The 25,392-nt window shown below is 39.9% G+C and overlaps 1 long non-coding RNA gene across 2 annotated transcripts in view; it reads left to right on the forward strand.

Moving 5' to 3' along the window:
- The window catches only part of LOC138989405 (uncharacterized), a 79,352-nt gene that overhangs the window by 18,236 nt on the left and 35,724 nt on the right, over nucleotides 1-25,392 (forward strand). For both annotated transcript variants that reach the window (XR_011465677.1, XR_011465676.1), the window contains exon 2: nucleotides 10,719-10,775. This is a non-coding gene — a long non-coding RNA (uncharacterized lncRNA). The remainder of the gene's footprint in view (nucleotides 1-10,718; nucleotides 10,776-25,392) is intronic.

Below are 25,392 nucleotides of genomic sequence, written 5' to 3' on the forward strand. Positions count from 1 at the left end.
AACCTCATGGACTGCAGTATGCCAGGCTTCCCTGTCCTTCACTATCAGAAAATGATGCCATTTTGCTCAAACTCAAACTCATGTCCATTGAGTCGATGATGCCATCCAACCATCTCATCCTCTGTCGTCCCCTTCTTCTCCTGCCTTCAGTCTTTCCCAGCATCAGGGTCTTTTTAAATCAGTCAGTTCTTCACATCAGATGGCCAAAGTATTGGAGCTTCAGCTTCATCCTCAGTCCAACCAATGAATATTCAGTCTTGATTTCCTTTTAGGATTGATTGGTTTGATCTCCTTGCAGTCCAAGGGACTCTCAAGAATCTTGTGAGTTAGATGGTATATTCGGCCCTGGAAAGGAGTGTGAATGAACTCATTGCAGCAACTTCTGTGTGGAAATTTCACCAGTTAAATGTTGGATTCTATTTATCTGCTCATTATTTAAAAAGAGATTGCTGCCTGTATTTTTATGTTTTTCATGATTTTTATATGTATTATTATGCAATGCAATCATTAAAGTCAGATGTTTTGTATTTTTATCTTTACTTTTTTCCAATTCACTGGGCCTTTGTAATATTTTTTGTTTTCCTACTAAAAATAGCTATTGGTTAGCTAAGTGTCATGGGTCATCACTCCACTGAAAACAGTAATGTGGCTTTAACAAAAAGGGGGCAGCCTTGCCAAAGGCATCAAGAATAAAAAATTTCATACTGTATAAAACTACTTCCCCTTCCCCATTGCAGTAGAGTAAATAAGGCTAACTACTATGACAGTCAAATTTCAAAATGTCAATGGCTTAACACAATAAAAGTTTATTTTTGCTCTCTTGTAAAACCTAATGAGGGCATTCTGGATTGGAAGATGGCCTTCAGTGTGGTCATCCAGGGTCTGCTTCCCCCATGTGGCTATGACTCACTAGGATCTGATTTCTCTGTTGATATGGAAATGTGTATAGATGATCACATAGAAAGTTTGCAGGTCAGGCCTAGAAATGGTCAGCATGGTTTTGCCCTCTTTCGGCCATAGCTCAGTCATGTGCAAGGGAAATGGGGAACTGTGGCTTAGCCATGTGACCAGGAGGTAAAGGAAAACGTTTTATTGATCATGAAACAGTCCTTGCCTGGCTAGTGAATTCTGTTACTGAGACATCTAAAATGTTATGCGGCTCTGTAAGGCTTTAGAGCAGACACTGGCTGTGGGTGGGCATGAAAGAGGAAAAATGGATATATAGTAGCTGAAGCAGGGGCTAAGGTTTACCTGAGTCCACTGATAGCACTGCCTAGATCCCGCAATGAGAGCTCTTCTGCCATCTTTACAACTCTCCTTTGAGTTCACTTTCCATTGCCTTTAGCACGACCTGGCCTCCACCTCTGGCAGCCAGAGGACTCATGATCAATCAATGTGGCCAATATTCATTAGTAGAATGAAAACTGACAACCTGAATAAGAAAATTAATGAGGCTATAGGCTCATTAAGCAACTGTATTAGTGAATAGTTTAGTGATATTTGAAATAGATTACAACATTGTTTTTTATCCTTATACTATGAAGGACACATGCCTAGTGCTGATTTTGATAATTGTGTTGTTTGGTTATTGAAAATCAAGTGTATTGATCACCTTTTTAATCTTTGAAGCTGACTGAATGTAAATTTGATTTGATGGCTTCAAACTTGAATATGTTGTAAAAGGTCCTTAACCCCTTTTATGGAGATTAAGAGAAACCTCTTTCAGTTAACTTGTTTTATTATTGTTACCATGGAAACCACAGGAGGCACAATCTTCATAAATTCATAATGCAAATGAATTATCCTTCAAGCAATGAATGTTGTTATGTAGGTATTCACTTCAAATAATTTTTGAAGTGATTATATTTTTGTCAAAAAATGAATATGGATTTTTTTACTTGCTTAAGTTTCATAAATATGCAGCCTAGGATCATAGGTTATACATATAAAATTAATTCACTGAGATATTCACTTTATGAGTCTAAAGTTATTAATTAGTTCATCACAAAATGTCATAGCAAAAAAACAGTTTAATAATGTAAATTGCTTTTATGAGCTACAGATCATTAAAATTTGCAGTTATAATGAAAAGAAAATCTTATACATAATATCAAGCTTAATATTAGAGCTCTATTCTAAAGTATTTGATTTATTCTATAAGATATATATTATTCTGTTCTAAATTTTGAAATAATAATTATAATTTCAAAATATATACACAAAATGAGAATCATCAAAAGTCATGAATGAAAGTAATTTACTGTTGTCAGTTTACTGTTGGTAATAGTGATGATCATCTATGTTTACTTAATTCTCATAACAAACTCTTTGTTTGAATGGTAACATTTCCTCACTCACCCCTAAATTTTGTGTCTTTCTCATTGAGAATTATGACCTCAGAAATCTCTGTGGATTCTGGAGAAAATGTGGCTTTAGCCCAAAACACTGTTATAATTCAATAAATTCGTTCATCTTAGCCAGAAATGACATCGCATGTTTATGTTAATTTAAAAAGAAAAGTAAGTTTACTTTGCTACTCTCCTCAAAGAATAGTCAACAATATTCTGCATCATAGCTTGGGTTCAGATGCAGCCTGTTCCTGGGGGCAGAGGAAAGAAGTAGTCCTTTTTAGCTACTTGGGGATTCCCTCTCACAAACCTTCTAATCATCCAAGCTGGAGAGTCATCCAACCCTTCTTAAAACTGCCCTCCCCACTAGAGAGCTACAAAATAATTTTTCCCACAACCAGTAATTAGCATGCACATAGAGATGATTTGGGGCCACTGGGGGCTGTTTTGTCATATTTTCCCCATCAGAGAAGCAGAAAAGCATTGGAGCCAGTTTGTTACCTCTCAGCTCAGTCATTCACAAATTATGGAAACTTGGACAAATCGCTAAACTTCTCTCCGCCTCATTTTCCTATTAACGTAAAGCAGGGATAATAAAAATACTTCTTTCATAAGCAAGGGTGTGAAAAAGCCAACTGTTACATTTCCAGAAATTTTGCAAGTCATTGTTAAAGACAGCCTATATTAAAATTTTTTATATAATTTAATAAATAACATTAAATCAATGGTAGCAAATACTCAAAACTTATTTTTAATTATTTTACTAAGTTTTACATTTATTTGTAATTCTGAGATTATTTACAGTTATTTAATCTATATGGAGCAAATAGCACATAAGGGTGGGCTACTGTGAACTTCCAGATGTTCAAGCTGGTTTTAGAAAAGGCAGAGGAACCAGAGATCAAATTGCCAACATTCGCTGGATCATGGAAAAAGCAAGAGAGTTCCAGAAAAACATCTATTTCTGCTTTATTGACTCTGCCAAAGCCTTTAACTGTGTGGATCACAATAAACTGTGGAAAATTCTGAAAGAGATGGAAATACCAGACCACCTGACCTGCCTCTTGAGAAACCTGTATGCAGGTCAGGAAGCAACAGTTAGAACTGGACATGGAACAACAGACTGGTTCCAAATAGGAAAAGGAGTACGTCAAGGCTGTATATTGTCACACTGCTTATTTAACTTATATGCAGAGTACATCATGAGAAACACTGGGCTGGAAGAAGCACAAGCTGGAATCAAGATTGTTGGGAGAAGTATCAATAACCTCAGATATGCAGATGACACCACCCTTATGGCAGAAAGTGAAGAAGAACTAAAAAGCCTCTTGATGAAAGTGAAAGAAGAGAGTGAAAAAGTTGGCTTAAAGCTCAACATTCAGAAAACTAAGATCATGGCATCTGGTCCCATCACTTCATGGGAAATAGATGGGGAAACAGTGGAAACAATGTCAGACTTTATTTTTTGGGGCTCCAAAATCACTTCAGATGGTGATTGCAGCCATGAAATTAAAAGAAGCTTACTCCTTGGAAGGAAAGTTATGACCAACCTAGATAGCATATTCAAAAGCAGAGACATTACTTTGCCAACAAAGGTCCGTCTAGTCAAGGCTATGGTTTTTCCTGTGGTCATGTGTGGATGTGAGAGTTGAACTGTGAAGAAAGCTGAGCACCAAAGAATTGATGCTTTTGAACTGTGGTGTTGGAGAAGACTCTTGAGAGTCCCTTGGACTGCAAGGATGTCCAACCAGTCCATTCTGAAGGAGATCAGCCCTGGGACTTCTTTTTGGAAGGAATGATGCTAAAGCTGAAACTCCAGTAGTTTGGCCACCTCATTCGAAGAGTTGACTCATTTGGAAAAGACTCTGATGCTGGGAGGGATTGGGGGCAGGAGGAGAAGGGGACGACAGAGGATGAGATGACTGGATGGCATCACCCACTCGATGGACTTGAGTTTGAGTGAACTCCAGGAGTTGGTGATGGACAGGGAGGCCTGGCGTGCTGCGGTTCATGGGGTCACAAAGAGTCAGACACAACTGAGCGACTGAACTGAACTGAATGACAATAACTGGAAACCATTCTAGCTTCTTTTTCTTTTCCTTTCATCTCTATTGACTTGACTTTAGGCCTTACCCCCACGACGTCACTGACTAGATACATCTGACTTAATACTGGTTCCCCAGAACCCCATATATTTGCAGTCTTCCTTATGTTCACTTTGACTCTCTCATGACCCATTTGGTTCTAGAAAGTCAAAGCTACAGCTACAGACTGCTGCTCTTCAACACTGTTGCCCTTCTCAGACCACTCCTACGATCCACTACAAGGATTTAGAACATTTTTTAGAGAATATATTTGATTAAGTGAGCTCAAGCAGCTGTAAACAGCAGTAGACTATTCTGTGAAGAAGTATGCAGATAATAATGTTACTAAGATTTTAATTTGTCCCCAGTTCTGGAAGCTTCGTTTTTGCCCTTTGTCCTCTATTTTATATGCCTAGTCAAGAGCTTTCCTATGTAGTGGTTGTTGTCAAATGGGCTCTGGTTTAGAGAACCAGATATTCATCCTGTTTGTCAATTTAATGACCTGCTTTGGTTCATTTTACAATTAGATATCCCTCTGCCTCATGGCCTAATTCTGTTTTCATTAATTTGCCTTTTAGTGACGAACTTTGAGATTTAGTTTTACCATGTCTTGGCTGCATTCTATTTTAAAGTATAGGTTACCATTTTGCCCTAATGCAAACTACCAGTAACACCTGAATTTTGAGTTGCAGTTGAACATGTAAAAATACTAATTTGCTACACCAATGAAATAATTACTGCCTATGATTATACTTTTGGAAAACAGAGTCAGTTATAGAGTCTGAATTTTAGAGAACCATCCAAGGGATTACTTTTTCCTCCAAGGGATTTTTATGCCTGACTTTTGCCACAACCCACAGTGATCTTTCTAGTGCTCCTCATGATCAAAATAATTTAAGGTTCTATGACTGGCTCTTTTTTCTATGCCACTGGGAATACTTTATCTAAATATGTACAGTTGTATCTTCAAATAATTGCAGATTAAAAATGAAACTCTAAAGTAAGACCTTTAATGACTAGTCCCTTAAAAGTTATTTTTTTTTCCCAAAAAATCAATTAAACACTTTATCTCAGGATTTTGCTGCCCATATCATCTTAAATAGGCCATGGACTGGCATTAATCCACCATCTGGGGCAATTTAGTAGTTGCTTTTTAGGTTAAAGGTGGCCTTCGGCAGCGTAAGTTAATTGTCTAACCCTCCCCTGATATTGTCCCAGCTGCAGAGCAGATGGTGCAGTGAGCAGAGGGTAGCTGTTGGGGACCCACTCCATGGTTTCATCTGCTTACAGGCCACAACACAACTCTCTGAAGCTTTCAGAATCAGAAACAAATGAAAACCTACTGGGGGCTCAAGCACATGCTCTTCCAGCTCTGCCTCCCCAAACCAACAGAGATCTGAAATATAAACTATCTTTTTGTGTAATAAAAGATAATGGAATGACTTCTACAAGTGTTGAAAAAAGTTTTCTTCAAGTTTAGGGAGAAAGCCTGGGTGAGAAGTCCCCTAAAGAACAGGTGTTCCGATGTGTTTGAATAGTGGGCCATCTGTTAGGCTATAGGAACCTGCTGGGTGTAACTGGAAGCCTGACACATCAGGGTGTCATTGATGAATACCTCACATAAAATACATTAACACCATGCTTGTAGGGAATGGTACCCAGTGTGGTATGAAGCTGAAATTAAAATCGAAGATCTGTAACTTGTTTGTTCTGCTTGGTGTAGTCTAATGTGAGATTTAAGTATATTATATTTGGGAGTACAATAAGCTTTTCATTCACTTACTTAGTAAAACTATAAAACCTGCTACTTCTTCTTTTATACCAATAAGATCCAATGGAATGAACCTTTCAAAATGTAAAATATCTTCTCTACAAAATATAATGCAGTCAGACAATATTCTACTCAAAATCACATCTCCCAAAGATCAGATTATCTCATTAGTAAAAGATTCTTCCATCCTAATCCAGAATTTTTTAAGAGTATTATTACCAGAGCTTAATATTCTTTCATGAATGTAGTATATATATAAAGTGTATTACTTTGTCTTGACTTCCTTTGAATGACATTTCTGTTTCATAGAAGTTCTTGTTCATATTTTTGAAAGGAGTAGGTGTAGAACCACTTGCAGCCTTTATATAGCTTTTGAAGTATGTTGTGTGTTATCTGAGTGATCTGTCTGCTACTCTTATGTCTTTCAAACAGGCTGGAAAAGTACTAGTAGCTCTCTCCATCTTGAAATACAGGTGACAGAAACTGAAGGAAACACCTTACAAATATCAGAGAAAATCTTATAATTGGATTATAATTTTTCTTTCTGAAGGGAAAGTACCATTTAGACATAGGAAATAGGCTGGGAAATATAAATTGAGCTTAGGAGCAACTGGATCTGTAATACATTGACAGCTTTTGGTAATCCTCAGTGTGATTAGAAAATTTCTTCATGATAGAAGTCTTCCATGAAAACAGAGCACAGTTTTCTGTGTTTTCCATTGTCAGATCTCTCCAGTTGTCATAGGAATTACACAGATAAATTGTAGTAATGTGCTCATAGTCCTGGACCCCAGAAGCACCATTAGTTACATTGTTGGTTTGCGAACATCTATTGCAAGTTCCATCTCAAAATTCAAGTCATAGTCTGGAGCTCTTCTCCCCCTAGCAAAGGGCTTAGAAACTGGGATTAGACCCCTGGGGTTCTGGCAAACTGAGAAGAGTATTTTGTCCATCTATTTAAATGCTTTGTGGGCTCCAATCTGATTAGTATGGGCCTCAAGACACAGTTGGGCTTCCCTCATAGATCAGTCAGTAAAGAATCTGCCTGCAATGCAGGAGACCTGGGTTCAATTCCTGGGTCAGGAAGATCCTCTCCAGTGATCTTGCCTGGAAAATCCCATGGACAGAGGAGCCTGGCGGGCTACAGTCCATAGGGTTGCAAGAGTTGGACACAACTTAGTGAGTAAACCACCACCACTACAAGACACAGTTGGTCTGGGCCTTCAGGGAACAGCAGCTGAGATGTAGAGAGAGAAGGAAAAGGAGAAGGCAGGTAGCATGGGCCAAGCAGCCACCATCCATGGCAAGAGTCCATCCTGATCCCACACAGGAGGGAAGGGCAGTTCTTACTGGCCAGGTATATAGAATGGATGTTGGCACATTAGCCACTCCCTGCATAAATTAAAACCCGAACTCCCAAACTCAAGACCTGCTCATCTTTATAAAGTGCAACAGTCTGCCAGTGCATCAGTGGGCTTCCTCTTGTGGCATCAGCCTATGATGACAATCAGCATTGAGGATAATTATCATTCCATAAGAAGTAAAATAACATTTTAAGGGTTTGTTAGCTACTCCTTTGTTAAGTAATGTGATTCTGCAGACTTCTGGTTCACCCTGATGAAATGCAAGGATTATGAAAATTAGATAAACTAAAATTACTTCCAACAACAACAAAAAAATTAAGCTTAAGATGTTGCATGAATCTAACTAAGAACAGAAATCTGAGCTGTGTTCAAAGGAGGTATCTTTTACAAAAAGCAGGGGCAGATACAAAAATAGAAATGTTAGCAGTGGCTTACAGCCTATTTTATATCATTTGGATTCAGAACAAATGGTACCACAATATCTATGGGTAGAAAAGATCATGCCCTGCTTGAAAGGAGAAAGGGAAAAAGTGATTTATGAGGTGCTTTTGAAGAAAACATGGCTTCTGGAAAACAAATGAGAGACAATCAATGAAACAGCTGAAAATGGTGACTATTAAAATTCAGGAACCAGACCAATTCAAATGAAACATTAGCAAAAGATGAATAGTTAAGATACCTTAAAGTCCTCGATACTCATCTCAGGCTCTTTGTATTCAGATGACCATAACTAATTAAATCTCTACCCTTTTATTTTCCCAACATACATAAATTCCACCAATGACCTAAACTTAAAGTTATATTGTCTTTGTATGTTTTCAATATATTTAAGAAAAACAATTAAAAAAATTCACTCACTCAAAGGAGGTCTCTGAGCCACCTGGAACTTTCAAGTTTGCAAACATGTAAATTGAGTCATGTAAATTGATTCAAGGACATGGTAATTTTTTTTAATCTGGAATTTGGATTCTGAGATCAAAGAGATACCATCCCTTGGCACTCAGTTCTGGGGCAGCACAGAGTTCTGTCTCTGATCTTGCATCAGCAGTTTAGCAGGAAATGCAGAGCCTATCCCTGTTTTTTGAGTTAGGGCGCTGGAGACACCGTTCCTGGACAGAGTGGACATGTAATCCTTCATCATCACTTCACTCATCTTCCCTTGTCTCAGCCTTCTCCTCTGCTACCACCAGCCCATGTAGCCACTGGTGTAGCATATGTTAACTTGATTAAAAAACAGCAAAGAATAAGAAGGAACTAGCTCCAGCAGAGAATGGAACAAAGCTGCTTTTGCCATAGGATCTGGCCCTACTTTTGAGCTGCCTTTGGCAAAGCTCCTTCTGAGGGAGACTGGCTGGACCAAGGCAGCAGGTGACTCTGGGCCTCCCAGCCCTCTGTCATGTGTGCTGGATGCCTGGAGGTTTTCATCCCAGGAGAGATGCACATTTTTCCCTCCATGGCTTTAAGAAGTTTTCACTTTTCCATATTTCCACTGAAAGGGGACCGCTGAGGTCAAATGGCATTGAAACTAGGGAACACATACAATTAGCTATAAGCTGCCCACCCAGAGGCTTGGCAGGCCCATGAAGCCAGCCTTTCTGGTATTTTTTTTTAAAGGAGTACTGTATTCAAAATTGTTTAGCCAAGAAAAATAAGTACTATTTTTTCTCATTATGGAAAAAAGCACCAGACTTCAAGTGTGATAAATGCATGGACTTATTTTTCTTAAATGACATTATTTTTTTTTAATGACACAGGAAATCTATCCAGATTAAACTTAGTTTTCACTGATACTTCTTTCTGTTTGGAATTTTCATAGAGAAGTGACATTTATTTTGTATTTTATAAATGCATTTCATTAAAATTTTCAAAAGTTTCTAATACAAATGGCACCATTTTCTATAAATACAACAAATAAAATAATATCTCTATACTTAAGTATTACAAAATACCAATAGTGACAGACAGCAGTTAAATTTATCAAAAGAAATATAAGTATGGTAATCATCCTTTAGTAAGATACCATTTAAAATATTATATCTTTAGTAAAATATAATATTTACATATTGTTTTAATCCAAGTACACAGGGGACTCAAAGGTTGAATTTTCAAGAACAAAAATAGAGGTAACAAAGTAGTAATAACACAAAATAAAGATTAAATAAGATTTTACATGTCAAAATTGAGAGCAGTTATTTAGGAATTCTGCTTCCCGGGTGGCTTAGTGGTAAAGAATCCACCTGCCAATGCAGGAGTCTGATCCATGGGTCGGGAAGATCCCCTGGAGAAGGAAATGGTAACCCGCTCCAGTATTCTTGCCTGGGAAATCCCAGGGACAGAGGAGCCTGGTGGACCATATATAGTCCATGGGGTTGCAAAGAGTTGGACACAACTGAGCAAACACACACACATATTTATGAATTCCAGTCTCCCTGGTCACAAAAGCCAAAAATCAAACTTTCTACTACACTAATGTTTGAACCTATAATTTTTTTTCTTGAAATGTAAGGAGAGAAATCTCACATAAATTGTTTTGTAGAGCCTCAAACCAACAGTTCACTGGTGACAACTATCAATAATATTGGTAAACCTTAACATTCAATGTCTTTTGGGAAGAGAAGGAAAATTGTATAATAGCTTATTGTTCCACTTCATGTCACAAAATTAGAATACTTTATTAAGGTTATGTGCGTAAAAGAGCTCTAACTTAGTTCATGGGAAGAAAGGAGCCTGTTTTATGGTCAGTGGATTGCGTTGCGTGCTTTTCAAAGTTGAGCTCCATGAGTTATGATCAGCGAAAATACTCTGTGCATTTGTGTTCACAGAGCCTGTGGAAGTCTATCAGCCATTTGAAATGTTGTGTTGAAAGACTTCATTAAGCTCACCCACAGTTCACCTCACCAGGAGTAATTAATAAGTTCTACATTCACCCACCATTTTTGCTGGGTCTTTCTTTTAGTAAATTTTGGAATTTATTTAGAGCAATGTTCCCTCTGGAAATAATACATGATAAATAGGCAGAAGTGATTAGCTCCAGGCAAGTATGGGGATTACGGATAGGAAACCTTGGAGATATAAAACCTTCCATGCGGTCTAAACTCCAGGAGGCACAGCCGCCTCCACCATCTTTATTTCCTTCTGTCTCTTCCCTCAGGTTCTGCTTTGCTCCCATCAAGAAAGTCCTACTTTGCCTCCTGTATCATACAAATGGGTAAGAAAAGTCCAAATTTCAAGTTCAATCAAAAAACTATCAAATGGTTGTGAATGTGGGTCCCACATGCTGTCCTACAGCCATGTTTTACCAAAGTAATTCTTGAAAGAAGCTAAAGAGGGATTTGATAATTACTGGAAAAATTCAAGCTAGACATGGAAAGAATTTCATGGAGGCAGGATTGATTATACACTGGATCTGGATGTTGAGCAAGGTCATGAGATAGCTACCTAATAAGATTTTTTCTTAATATGACTTCTATTTAAAATATTGCAGTCTGCTTTATGACACAGTAGCAATTTGACTAAGGCAGAATGTTGGATAATGGATTATCAGTTCAAAATGTTTTCTATAGTGCCTATGATTATGTAAGAAATATCTCTGATTTGTCTTTTTCAAAAAACCAGTAAAACATGACTGTGTTCATAAGAAACATTGTAAACATAAAGCATTTGGACCCCAAAATACCTACATTTTTTAGCCCATTGACTACTGGAATACCCAGAACAATGGATTTCTCAGGTGAAACAATGGATGTTTCCAAGCATAATAGATTCAAGGAGGGGGGAAAAAAATCCCCCTTTCCCACAGGCAAGAACATCTTGCATTCCTCAGAATTAAATATATACCAATCTACTTTCTATCCATCTAGTCCATTCATTTGCCAAAGGATTATTTCCTAATACACCATAAAGTATGAAGTGAATGGATGAATAATGAAGATAACTAATAATTATAACTCATGATATCTACATTTGAAATGATAAAAGTCACAGGTTTAAAATCCCCTGAGATAAATATTTTTTCTTTCTACTCTGTGTTCTAACATAGAGAAAGTTAGCATTTTGGAGTTAAGCTGCTACTTGAATCATGACTGGTGGCATTTTTGAAAAGGAAATGCCAAACCATTTTAAGATTTCAACAACAGAAGAATTGAGGGAGAATCAGAACTAAAACTGGGGCAGAAAGAAATCCCTGCTACTTAGAGATTGACGCTTTCATTCATCTTCTAATTCAGTCAAAAATGCATTCAATTATACACTGCCTAAGATTTGGACTGTGAAGAAAGCTGAGCACCGAAGAATTGATGCTTTTGAACTGTGGTGTTGGAAAAGACTCTTGAGAGTCCCTTGGATTGCAAGGAGATCCAACCAGTCCATCCTAAAGGAGATCAGTCCTGGGTGTTCTTTGGTTGGAATGGTGCTAAAGCTGAAACTCCAGTACTTTGGCCACCTCATGGGAAGAGCTGACTCATTGGAAAAAACGCTGATGCTGGGAAAGATTGAGGGCAGGAGGAGAAGGAGACAACAGAGGATGAGATGGTTGGATGGCATCACCGACTCTATGGACATGAGTCTGAGTGAACTCCAGGAGTTGGTGATGGACAGGGAGGCCTGGCATGCTGGGATTCATGGGGTCGCAAAGAGTCGGACATGACTGAGCGACTGAACTGAACTGAACTGAAGTCACCCCAGTTACCAATGCTCTGGGATTGATTCCTGAGTCCCTCCTACTCTTTTCTGCATACAGCCATCCATATAATACTAATTTTATTCCTGATAGCTTTCCAATTAGTTATATTCTGCGCCATAAAAGGAATATAAGGTTAGCACTGTTCCCAAGGGGTGATCTGGTTCTAGTCTGTTACCTTCAGTTCAGTTCAGTCACTCAGTTGTGTCCGACTCTTTGCGACCCCATGAACCGCAGCACTCCAGGCCTCCCTGCCCATCACCAACACACGGAGTCCACCCAAACCCATGTCCATTGAGTCGATGATGCCATCCAACCATCTCATCCTCTGTTGTTCCCTTCTCCTCCTGCCCTAAATCTTTCCCAGCATCAGCGTCTTTTCCATTGAGTCAGCTCTTTCCATGAGGTGGCCAAAGTACTGGAGTTTCAGCTTCAACATTAGTCCTTCCAATGAACACCCAGGACTGATCTCCTTTAGGATGGACTGGTTGGACATCCTTGCAGTCCAAGGGACTCTCAAGAGTCTTCTCCAACACCACAGTTCAAAAGCATCAATTCTTTGGTGCTCAGCTTTCTTCACAGTCCAACTCTCACATCCATACATGACCACAGGAAAAACCACAGCCTTGACTAGACGAACCTTTGTTGGCAAAGTAATCTCTCTGCTTTTTAATATGCTGTCTAGGTTGGTCATAACTTTCCTTCCAAGGAGTAAGTGTCTTTTAATTTCATGGCTGCAGTCACCATCTACAGTGATTTTGGAGCCCAGAAAAATAAAGTCTGACACTGTTTCCACTGTTTCCTCATCTATTTCCCATAAAGTGATGGGACTGGATGCCATGATCTTCGTTTTCTGAATGTTGAGCTTTAAGCCAACTTTTTCACTCTCCTCTTTCACTTTCATCAAGAGGCTCTTTAGTTCTTCTTCACTTTCTGCCATAAGTGTGGTGTCATCTGCATATCTGAGGTTATTGATATTTCTCCCAGCAATCTTGATTCCAGCTTGTGCTTCTTCCAGCCCAGCATTTCTCATGATGTACTCTGCGTATAAGTTACCTTCAGGTAAGGAAATAATGAGATGAGAGGGTTGGATGCCATCACCGACTCAATGGACATGAGTTTGAGCAAACTCTGGGAGATAGTGGATGACAGGGAATCCTGGCATGCTGCAGTCCATGGGCTCAGGCTCAACTTAACGACCTAACAACAAAGAGTCAGGCACAACTTAGCAACTGAACAACAAGTAAATAATAAAAGCACCCATCTAAATATATCCTGATCTTCTCCATGTTAACAAGCTTTACACTTGGAGAACCATATCAAGTTTGTTCCAGGATAGAATCTGATGTTTAAAAGTGCCCTACCACAGCGTGTTATATTCTAGTATAATCAGCTTTGGCAGCTTCTAGTTCATTCCTTCCTCAAGCTGAGGCATTTGGTATGTTTTCAGATTCATCAATTCATTCACCATCTTATTTAATCAAGACTTTCAAGTGTATCCTGTAATTCAACAGGAAGCTTATAAACTAGTGTTTCTCAAAGTATCTGTGGTGAATGATGATTTTTTAAAAATTTCCCCACTGTCACAGGCCAACTTTTTGGTGAAGTACAATGAAAATTAATTACTAGAAAATGATACTGCTGCTGCTAAGTCTCTTCAGTCATGTCTGACTCTGTGCGACCCCTTAGACGGCAGCCCACCAGGCTCCCCGTCCCTGGGATTCTCCAGGCAAGAACACTGGAGTGGGTTGCTGCTGGGGACCAGCCCCAGCTGATCCAGGGTATTCGAAGGAGAGACGGCCTAGGCGACTATTTATATGCTAATTAGAGATATAGAGAACAATAGAATGAGGATAGCTCAGTAGGAAAATTCAGTGGAGAAAAGAAGCTGAGTAGCTTGGTTTACGCGGGAGACCAATAAAACTTCAAGACAAGAAGTTTGCACCACTTACGTAGGCCGCAGGCGCCCTCTCGAATAGCGGAAGGTGCCTCACCCTAGACACCTTCTCAAGTGGGTCTTAGAAGCCCAGGCATAATTAGTAAGCGTGGTGGGTTCCACGCTCCAGATGGAGACTCAGCTGGAAGTTAAAAGAAAGAATGACATGGGGAGACCAAGCGTTGGTGAGCAAGGCCCGTAGCTTTATTTTCAACAGGGGCTTTTATACCCTAAGTTACACATAGAGGATAATAGGGGATGCAAAGTCAGCAGTCTTTGATCTTTATCAAAAACCAAGGTTTCTTTCTTGCAAATTTATAGTATACAAATGGTTTAAGTGATTTACATCATCTTCTGGCCAGAAGGCCTACTAACATTTTATGACTCTTGACAAGGACTTATCAACAAAGACTTATTTTCTCTAAGAGTAATTATTTTAAGGTTTGGCACCATCTTCCAAAGATAAAATTGCATTCCTATAGGGCGGATGTGTAATGGGCTTACAACAAAGAAAAGAATTTATTACCTTAAGGGTCTAAAGTTACTAACACCAAGGCCACTACTTATTTTTTCTATATACCAACTATTAATTAATACACATTCAAGGATACAATTCAGGGGATGTGAAAACTTAGCAACAAGCATTGACTCATCAATGAAATCCTTTACTAGTTTATTCTGACAGTTTCTAACTCTCTGAGAGGCTCTAAGCTATTTGAATATCTTAAGCTTCCCGTGCCTCTTGAGGCTAGGAGACTGTAAACAATCGTATGCATAGCTGCAGGAGTCCGGGTAAACTTGTCAGGCGAGTTAGAGAGCCATCTGAGGGGTTTGGATTTAAACACTTCTAATTGCCCAGGAACTTTATTAATTGGAGCTGTAAGTTAACTCTTTGACAGAGAGAGAGAGAGATGGTGGTAGGGGACAGTCCCCAGTAAAGTCAGAGGTGAGAGCACAAAGCAATAAAGTAGGCAGACTCTGGTTTTTTGGGGGAAAATGCTCGAGAATATCCGGGCGGACTCCTGAGGCTCGATCCTGCCTTTGTGTATGCCGAGCCTCCTTCCTCATGACCTTTGTCATGAGCAGAATGCCTCACCGGCTCCCGGCAGGTTGCCATTTCCTTCTCCAATGCATGAAAGTGAAAAGTCAAACTGAAGTCACTCAGTCGTGTCCAACTCTTAGCGACCCCATGGACTACAGCCTACCAGGCTCCTCCATCCATGGGATTTTCCAGGCAAGAGTACTGGAGGGGGATGCCATTGCCTTCTCCTGGATATCAGCAAAATTAAGTTGCTATTAAAAAAGAATCTAAGGCTTGGGTCAATTTCTGTACTTGTCACAAATCAGTCTCAGTACATAGCCCATGCCTACCTTGCACAGCACTGTTCTCAAATAATTCTTGTTACCCTACCTCAGAGTTTTTCCCTGTGTGTGCATCACTGTCCTTCTAAGAACAGAGAGATGGGAACGTACCACCTGGATGCACTCAATAGGAAGTTGTGCTTTCTGTAGACATTTTTTAAACAATCATAAAACTGAATAAAAATCTGTCTACTTTTTGTTATCATCATTCACCACTCATTGACAACTCTAAACAATGTCAAAAAATCTTCTCCCTGAAAAAAATACTCCTCTCCCCTCAAGAAATCTTTTCCACACACACAGATCGCACTGTTTGCACTGTAGTCGATTTTGTTGCTGTGCTCTACATGGTTTCTAGCGTCTCCACACTGTGTACGATCAAATAGGACACACTATTAAGAGTCTGACCAATTCAGAAAGTAATCATGATGAGATGCGTATCAGATAGAGAAGCTAGTCAATTTACTGTCCCAGAGGTTGACAGTGGGGACATTGGTTCGGGTAACGAGATAGTATTACCTTGTTGTTTTACCTTGTTGTTCATTATTTTTTTTCTTTGTGTAAATCCCTCTCTAGACTCACCCATGAGAGGAACAAGGCCAGAGGACAGGATGGTTAGCAGGGGAGAACTGGAGAATTCCAGTACCCTCAACTATTAAGTTTCTAAATTAGGCCCAAAAAGTGATAAAGATATCAAGATAAAAATGGAAAAATATAGATGTATTGTTGTATGCCAGTGTATGAGACATATGAATTCTCTTTATTGCAACAGACACTATACAGAACTCCCTGAATGCATGTCAAAATATTCACATTAACAAATTACCAGGTAATCACAAAGGCCATGTGCAGTAGATGAGAATTGCCTTGAGTAACAGGTTTTTAATTTCTGTCTACCACTTAACAACATCATAATTGTACTCTTAATTTTATTATTCCATGTAATCCTGGAAATGCTTCAGTTTCAAAAGACAAAGACAGAGGGAAAGTTTCTCAAATGAAGTACTTCTTGTAATAATTGTTGTCACCATAAATGATGAAATCATGCCTATATCTCCTTGGCCTTAAGAGCTGGAAATGAACATTGAACTGCAATTATTGCTGCTAGGTCAGTCATGGAATAAAAGCAAGAGCAAATTTTGAAGTGAGTTAAGACTAGGTCACCAAATAAAATACAGGCTGTCCAGTTACATTTGCGTTTCAGATAAGCAGTGGATACTTTCAGCACAAGTATGTCCCAGATATTAAATGGGATATGTACTTATACTAAAAACTTATTTGCTGTTTATCTGATATTTAAATTTAACAGCATGTTCTGTATGTTTATCTGCTATATCTAGCAACCCAAGATGAGAAGAGAAGCCCCAAAATTTGAATCTCTTTGTTTTTCTAAAGCTGTGGAATAATCTCAACAGTTTTACTCAATAAAGAGAATATAACCCAGATAAAACAACTGGCACTTAGCTGGGAGTTCTCCCAGGTGTTTACCAGGATTGAAATTAACTGGAAAAAATTAAAGAAACAGATTTGGGGACTATCCCAACCCTCAAAGAGATAGAAAGATTGAAAGAGGGAGGAACTAAGGCAGAGGGAAATTCAAAAAAGAGAAAAGAGAACAAGAAAGGAAGAGAACAGAAGAGGAGGGAAAGAAACTACTAGGAGAATGAAGATGGGGCCACAGAGGAGAGGACAGCACCATTTACATGGAGAGCTGGCTAGACAGCACCTCTTATTGGCTACTTTTCCTTCTTTGTTGCATTTCTTTACTCTTTTATCAGTGCTCTGCCTTTTCACCTCCCAAATCAACTATCTTCATTTCATTCATCATTTGCTATTAGGGAACCCAAACTAACGCAGTCAGATTTCTAGAAGTCTGTTGTATCTCCAAATTTCTGATCAATGCAATAGATTATTAGAGTGCATTTGGTTAATAAATAGCATTTTATTGTACTTTGATTATATACTGTTGTATATAATAACAGTAATTGCTATTTGCATGACAATGTTTTCAAATAATGTATATATTAATATATGTATATATTGCCAATTCAATATTCTTTCATTCATTCATATTTTCTCTTTTAGATGAATCTGTGAATTAGCAAAATAATCTATAAAAGTGGTACAGATGAACCTGTCTCCGGGGCAGAAATAAAGACACAGATGTAGAGAATAGACTGTGGACACAGGGGGAAAAGGGGAGGGTGGGACAAATTGTGAGATTAGGATTGACATATATACACTTGGAGAATCCTTTGGACAGAGGAGCCTAGCAGGCTATAGTCCATAGGGTCACAAAGAGGCAGGCACAACTGAAGTGACTTAGTATGCATGCACATATACACTACCATATGTAAAATAGATAGCTGGTGGGAAACATGGGAAGTTCAGCTTGATGCTCTCTGATGACCTAAACAGGTGGGATTGGAGGGGGAGGGGAGGAGAGGGGATATATGTATACATATAGCTGATTCACTTCATTGTATGGCAGGAAAACACAAAGCATTGTAAAGTGATTATCTTCCAATTTGAAAAAAAAAGTGAAACTTTACTATCAGTAGATAGTGATCAGTTCAGTTCAGTTCAGTCGCTCAGTCGTGTCTGACTCTTTGCGACCCCATGAATCACAGCACGCCAGGCCTTCCTGTCCATCACCAACTCCCAGAGTTCACTCAGACTCACGTCCATCACTAGGCCTTTAAAATAAAACAAGAAGAAAAACATAAGTGCTTTAAAAAAATGGTGAGATGAGGCAGACATGGAAGAGAATGAAGTCCATCTAAACACACTGGCATCATTTAAGTTGCTCATTACTTCCTATAGCAGCTAAATGGACTAGGAGACCTACTAAATCAATGTCTGAAAACTCTAGATTTTAAAAGTTCAGAGCTTTCTTTGAACTCTAAACATTTCTTCTTAAGAAGCCTCAGGAAAGTCATTTCAGTGTTTCAGGCACTCTACTTCTCAGGCAAGAAAGGATTTAAGAAATTTAGAAGGCAAGAGACACTTTATTCAAGCCCCCATGGGGTAGACAGTTGATATATTTTGGGATACCCTATTCCTGGATCACCCTTCCTACGCTGGGAAATTCTTCATCTTTTGAGTCCTGTCCTTCTCATGACAGAAACCAGAAACTCTTTCCCACCTCCCATGTAACTAGGCACCAGCATGTGATAGAGGCCACCCTAACCAGACACATTCATGCAACACCTCAGTTCAGAAACTGGTGATCACCTGAGCTAGTGCTACACAGATTCATTCCAGGGAAAGTAAATTACAAAGACATGGACTTCCAGTGGCAGCCAGAACTGAGGTTCAGCTGCAAGCTACAGCTTGTTTTCCAGGGTCTGTGGTCTTGCCTCCACCTGGTGATGCCACAGGACCATCCTGTGTTAGGATTACATGTTGCTCCTGAGACCACAACTTGGCCACCTGATGCCAAGGTGGCAATACTTTTGCCACCTGATGCAAAGAGCTGACTTACTGGAAAAGACCCCAATGCTGGAAAAGATTGAAGGTAAGAGGAGAAGGGGGTGACAGAGGATGAGATGGTTGAATGGCATCACTGACTCAATGCACATGAGTTTGAGCAAACTCAGGGAGATAGTGAAGGACAGGGAAGCCTGGCATGCTGCAGTCATGGGGTTGCAAAGTTAGACATGACTGAATGACTGAACAACCTGAGACCACAGGGGCTTTCCAGGTGGCACAGTGGTAAAAACTTGCCTGCCGATGCAGGAGATGGGGGAGACACAGGTGCAATTCCTGGGTTGGGAAGAACCCTGCAGTAGGGAATGGCAACCCCCTCCAGTATTCTTGCCTGGGAAATCCCATGGTCAGAGGAGCCTGGTGGGCTACAGTCCATGGGTCGCAAAGAGTAGGACACAACTGGCAACTGAGCACACACACACACACCTGAGACTGGACACCTCAGATGGGGCTTGAACCCGGCCAAAACTTGGTTTGGGACTTGAACCCGTGGGCTGAGACTCACTGCCTTCTAATTGAGATCACACATCTGGTCTTAGGACTTAATGAAAATCAGGTTTTTTATGTCTCCGCATAAAGGGAATTCAGTGAGAGGCAAAGTGATAGGTTAGAAGTAGATTTACTGAGAGAGATACAAATATAGGCCATGCGGTCCATATCAGAAAGCAAGAGCGGCTCTAAAATAAGGGGTGGTTAGTTTTTATGGGCTGGGTAATTTCATAGGCTATTGAGTGGGAGGATTATTCCATCTATTTCAGGGAAAGGGGAAGAGATTTCCAGGAATCTGAGAAAAATGTCCACTTTTTAACCTTTTATGGTCAGCCTCAGAACTGTCAGGGTGCCTGTGAATATGTTATTTAGCATATGCTAATGTATCACACAGAGAAGGCAATGGCACCCCACTCCAGTACTCTTGCCTGGAAAATTCCATGGACGGAGGAGCCTGGTAGGCTGCAGTCCATTGGGGTCCCTAAGAGTTGGACACGACTGAGCGACTTCCCTTTCACTTTTCACTTTCATGCACTGGAGAAGGAAATGGCAACCCACTCCAGTGTTCTTGCCTGGAGAATCCCAGGGACAGGGGAGCCTGGTGGGCTGCCGTCTATGGGGTCGCACAGAGTGGGACACGACTGAAGTGACTTAGCAGCAGTAGCAATGTATCACAATGAGCATATAAAGAGGCTCAAGGTCTACAGGAAGTTTATGTGGTATCCTCAACAGCTATGTCATTCTTTTAAAGGTTGTATCCTGCCCGCTTTCCCTCCTGTTTCATTCTTAGCTATGTAACTCAGAGCTGATTATCTGGTCCCTTGGAAGGGGCTTTGTGCTACCAAAATCACTTGCTACATTTCTTTTCTGCTTAAACAAGCTAGGGTTTGAAACTGTGGCTTGCAACTAAAAACTAGCTGACATACCCTTTAAAATATGCAAAGCTACAGTGCAGGAAATTTAAAGATGAATGGAATCTTTTCCTCAAGGAGTTTATGCAGTACAGTGGAAAGAAAAAAAAAAGTAAATGACCGCAATGTACAGCAGACTCTGAGAAGGCAGATGAGTATTTCAGGTAAGAGCATACCCTTTGGAGCCACACTGCCTGGGGTTCAAATCACGGCCCGACCGTTGTTAACTTTGTTTCACTAGACAGATTACTTAACTTCTCTGTGCCTCAGATTTTTTATCTGTAAAATGGAGGTAATAATATGACTATCATATAGGGTTTTATTGTGGAGAGTCCTGATTATTTTCCTACATCCATTCTCTCCTTTTTGGACACATGGTCAATCAACTAAAGATTATATGTTCAACCTCCCTTAGAAATAACTCAATGCAGTTATGTCACTAAGTGTTAACCATTAGAATGAGAGCAGAAACAATGTGCACTACCCTGGCTTTACTGGGTTAAAAAGAAATTCCTTATTCTGGACTTATACTCTTTATTCCCTTTACTCTTGTTTGAAAATGGTGATTACAGGTGATGAAAGGTGATGGTGAAATTTAAGGTTGAGGATGGGCCATCCTGCTCACCTGGGTTCATGGGTGACTCTGCAGAGCACAACAACCGTTCTACTATCATTGCAGTGTTGTAAGAGAAATCAGTGTCTGTATCAGTCAAGGTTCTCTAGAGAAACAGAGCCAGTAGGAGATACAGATATATAGACTGACAGAAAGATACATACATACATACATAGAGAGAGAGATATGTTAAAGGAAATTTCCTGTGGGGATTGGCTCACACAATTATGGAGACTGACAAATGCTATTGTTACTGAACCAAGCATGGGTCCACTTACCTGCCACACAGCAAAGCCAGTCTTCTGACACCAGGATGTGGTGAAGGAAAGGCAGCATTTATTACAGATGCCAAGCAAGGAGAATGGGAAGCTTATGATCAAAAGATGCAAAATCCCCAGCTACTTTCAGGGCAAGACTTTTAAAGGCAACATTAGGAGTGAGGGTTGCAGCATGCATGATAAACTTGTAGACTTTCTTCTGGTTGGTTGGTGGTGAGGTAACTGGTGTATGTTTTAGGAATCTTAATCATCATCCTTATGCTCCCAAGCAGTCTGAAGTCTACATGCTCATGGTCAGTATGTACTCACTACCATCCACCTGGGTAGAGGTCTTCATTTCTGCAGAACAATTCAAAGATATGTTTCAGGTTGTTATAGATATCCCTTGAGGAGAAACTAGGGGTCCTGTGATTCTGCTTTATTGCTGAAATTGTTTGAACTCTCATTGCTTTTCTTGCTTGATTGTTCTTATTTTTGCTTGCATTCCCTCACTTCCCTAATTAGTAAGTACTTGTGTCTGTTCTTTGGAACTCAGGGAAGACCTGGGCGATTAAAACCTTTTTATCTTTTTTTCCTTATTGCCTTTTTAACAATTTGTTGCCTATCAAAATTCTCCAAGCCAGGCTTCAGCAATATGTGAACCGTGAACTTCCTGATGTTCAAGCTGGTTTTAGAAAAGGCAGAGGAACCAGAGATCAAATTGCCAACATCTGCTGGATCATGGAAAAAGCAAGAGAGTTTCAGAAAAACATCTATTTCTGCTTTCTTGACTATGCCAAAGCCTTTGACTGTGTGGATCACAATAAACTGTGGAAAATTCTGAAAGAGATGGGAATACCAGACCACCTGATCTGCCTCTTGAGAAATTTGTATGCAGGTCAGGAAGCAAGAGTTAGAACTGGACATGGAACAACAGACTGGTTCCAAATAGGAAAAGGAGTACGTCAAGGCTGTATATTGTCACCCTGTTTATTTAACTTATATGCAGAGTACATCATGAGAAATGCTGGACTGGAAGAAACACAAGCTGGAATCAAGATTGCCAGGAGAAATATCAATAACCTCAGATATGCAGATGACACCACCCTTATGGCAGAAAGTGAAGAGGAACTCAAAAGCCTCTTGATGAAAGTGAAAGTGGAGAGTGAAAAAGTTGGCTTAAAGCTCAACATTCAGAAAACGAAGATCATGGCATCCGGTCCCATCACTTTATGGGAACTAGATGAGGAAACAGTGGAAACAGTGTCAGACTTTATTTTTCTGGGCTCCAAAATCACTGCAGATGGTGACTGCAGCCATGAAATTAAAAGACGCTTACTCCTTGGAAGGAAAGCTATGACCAACCTAGACAGCATATTCAAAAGCAGAGACATTACTTTGCCAACAAAGGTTCGTCTAGTCAAGGCTGTGGTTTTTCCTGTGGTCATGTATGGATGTGAGAGTTGGACTGTGAAGAAAGCTGAGCGCCGAATTGATGCTTTTGAACTGTGGTGTTGGAGAAGACTCTTGAGAGTCCCTTGGACTGCAAGGAGATCCAACCAGTCCATTCTGAAGGAGATCAGCCCTGGGATTTCTTTGGAAGGAATGATGCTAAAGCTGAAACTCCAGTACTTTGGCCACCTCATGAGAAGAGTTGACTCACTGGAAAAGACTCTGATGCTGGGAGAGATTGGGGGCAGGAGGAGAAGGGGATGACAGAGGATGAGATGGCTGGATGGCATCACTGACTCTATGGACGTGAGTCTGGGTGAACTCCAGGAGTTGGTGATGGACAAGGAGGCCTGGCGTGCTGCGATTCATGGGGTTGCAAAGAGTCGGACGTGACTGAGTGACTGATCTGATCTGATCTGATTAGATATTAGCAAGACTCTGAGGAGGAAGGCTGTAGTATCATGTGAATGGCTTTCAGACTTTTCTCCATAAATATGAATAGTTCAAGATGATCCTACATGACAATGATGCCCCAAAGAATTAAGACTGTAGATATGTATAGTGTAAAAGACTTGGCACTGAAGGGCCAGAGAAGGCATACAGGAAATGCACAGCGTGTAATAGTTTTCTGTACTAATATCATTATTTGTAGGTGAATTAGCTTTTCATTTCTTTACAAAATTTCATCATTAATTATCAGTAAGTTCCAAAAGTAAAGCCTTTTTCTATTAGCAAGAAATGGGGGACATAGCAGGGCTTTCATACCCAGGAGGGTTCTGCAGAATGCTCAGTTTCACTGTTTGCAAAGCAGAGAACCAGTTTGCAGTAATTCTGTCCAAATCTGAAGACCTTAGAATAGGGGCTGGGAGATGAGAGGTGATGAGGGATCACACTGGTATAAGTACAGGAGCTGAGAATTACGGGCTGCTGTGTGGGAGGGCAGAAGACAAACATTCCAGTTCAAGAAGGGAAGGAAAGAATTTTCCCTGTACAGAATTTGCCCTCAAAGGATTAGATGATGCACACCCATATTGGGGAGGTCAGATTTTCTTTATTCAGTCTATTGATTCAAATGTTAATCTCTTCTAGAAACACTCTGATAGACACACCTAGAAATAATGTTTGTGAACATCCTTTAACTCAATCAACACATAAAATTAACCATCATAGTGTCTTTATTTTTTAAGCTTCTGCATCATTGTGGCTCTTTATCACAGCAACTCTGGCTTTAGTAATCACAAGGATTAGATATACATATTTTCAACCTGAGCTTAGAGCAGTTCCTGGCTTAAAGGTACTATTTAAGCACTGTATACATTTTGCTAGCATTAGACTCATTTTTTTTTTTATGTGAAGACATTGAAGCCTAGATAGATGAAGCAGTTGACCCAAGGCTACACTCAAGGTGTTAGAATTAGGATTTAACCCAGTCTGTCTACAATAGAATGATGTGTAAATTTCAAATTTTAAATGTCTTTTTATTTAGACAAGTTTCACACTTATATAAAAATAGCAAGGTCCTAACTGATATTGTCATCCCTGAGAATTTACATTTATTAGGTTCCCTTGAAGGTCAGGAGGGGGACTTTCTATCCCAGGCTTCCCTTATCCTCTTATTAACAGGGAAATGAGTCCATCAGGGGAGTAGGAGGTTTGTGACACTGTCTCTAGAGTTGGGGTCCAAGGAAGTGATCATGAGAGAAGGAGTCTAAGTCTCACTGAACAGGCTTTTCATGGGGTCCAGCCGGGAAGGAATAAAGTGAGGACAGAAGGACCAAGGAGCTTTGAGCCCAGGCACCAGCTCTCTGTCCCTCTAGGGATATAAACAACAGACACGGCACAGGGAAGACTGAGAAAGACAGAAAGATGAGAAATAGCAGTCACAACAGGGTATTTTGGACCAAGCATAAAAACCATTTAAGCCTTTGCCTTGATAGTATGTACATATTTATTTTTCCCTCCATTTTAATAGTCAATGAGATCTCTCTATCATCTATTTGAGGGAGGTAGTTCTTATATGTTAACAGCTCATATCATTTCACGATGTTCTGCTTACAAAGGATTTAGTCATCTAATGGTTCATTTGCTCAGTCTGACGATTGAATACCTATACAGGCTGCTTCTCCAGGCTTGATTGTATATGGTGACTTTTGATTGACAGCCCTTCTGTACCACAGTAGTAGAGACCTCCAGGATTGCAGGGGAAAGAAAGGAAAACTAGGGTTTATTGAGCCCCCACTGTGTGCTTAACATTTTAAGCATATAATTTTCTTTCCATTTACTAAGTCATGACATTTTATTATCCTAGTTTTCAGAGATGAGCAACCCAGTTTAAAGAGGTTACATAACTTCTCCAGGATATTACAAATATAGCAAGTGGAGGAACTGTGTTCAAGCTCAACCCCCTCTGACTCTGAAGTCTGTGCCCTCCACTCTACTCTGCACACACCCATGAGGCTGCTGCCATTCAGACTAAACTGGATTTTCTCTATGAAGCAGGGATGATAAAGCTACTTACCTCGTATAACTGGATGAAATGAGATTATATGTGCACTTAGCCTGGTGCCTGGCCCGTCGTAGCTGTTGAATGTGCTTAGAAACACATACACATTTTCTGTATGTGACCATGAGTTGCTAG

This window comes from Bos mutus, chromosome 10 (assembly GCF_027580195.1).
Source record: "Bos mutus isolate GX-2022 chromosome 10, NWIPB_WYAK_1.1, whole genome shotgun sequence".
Lineage (NCBI taxonomy): Eukaryota > Metazoa > Chordata > Mammalia > Artiodactyla > Bovidae > Bos > Bos mutus.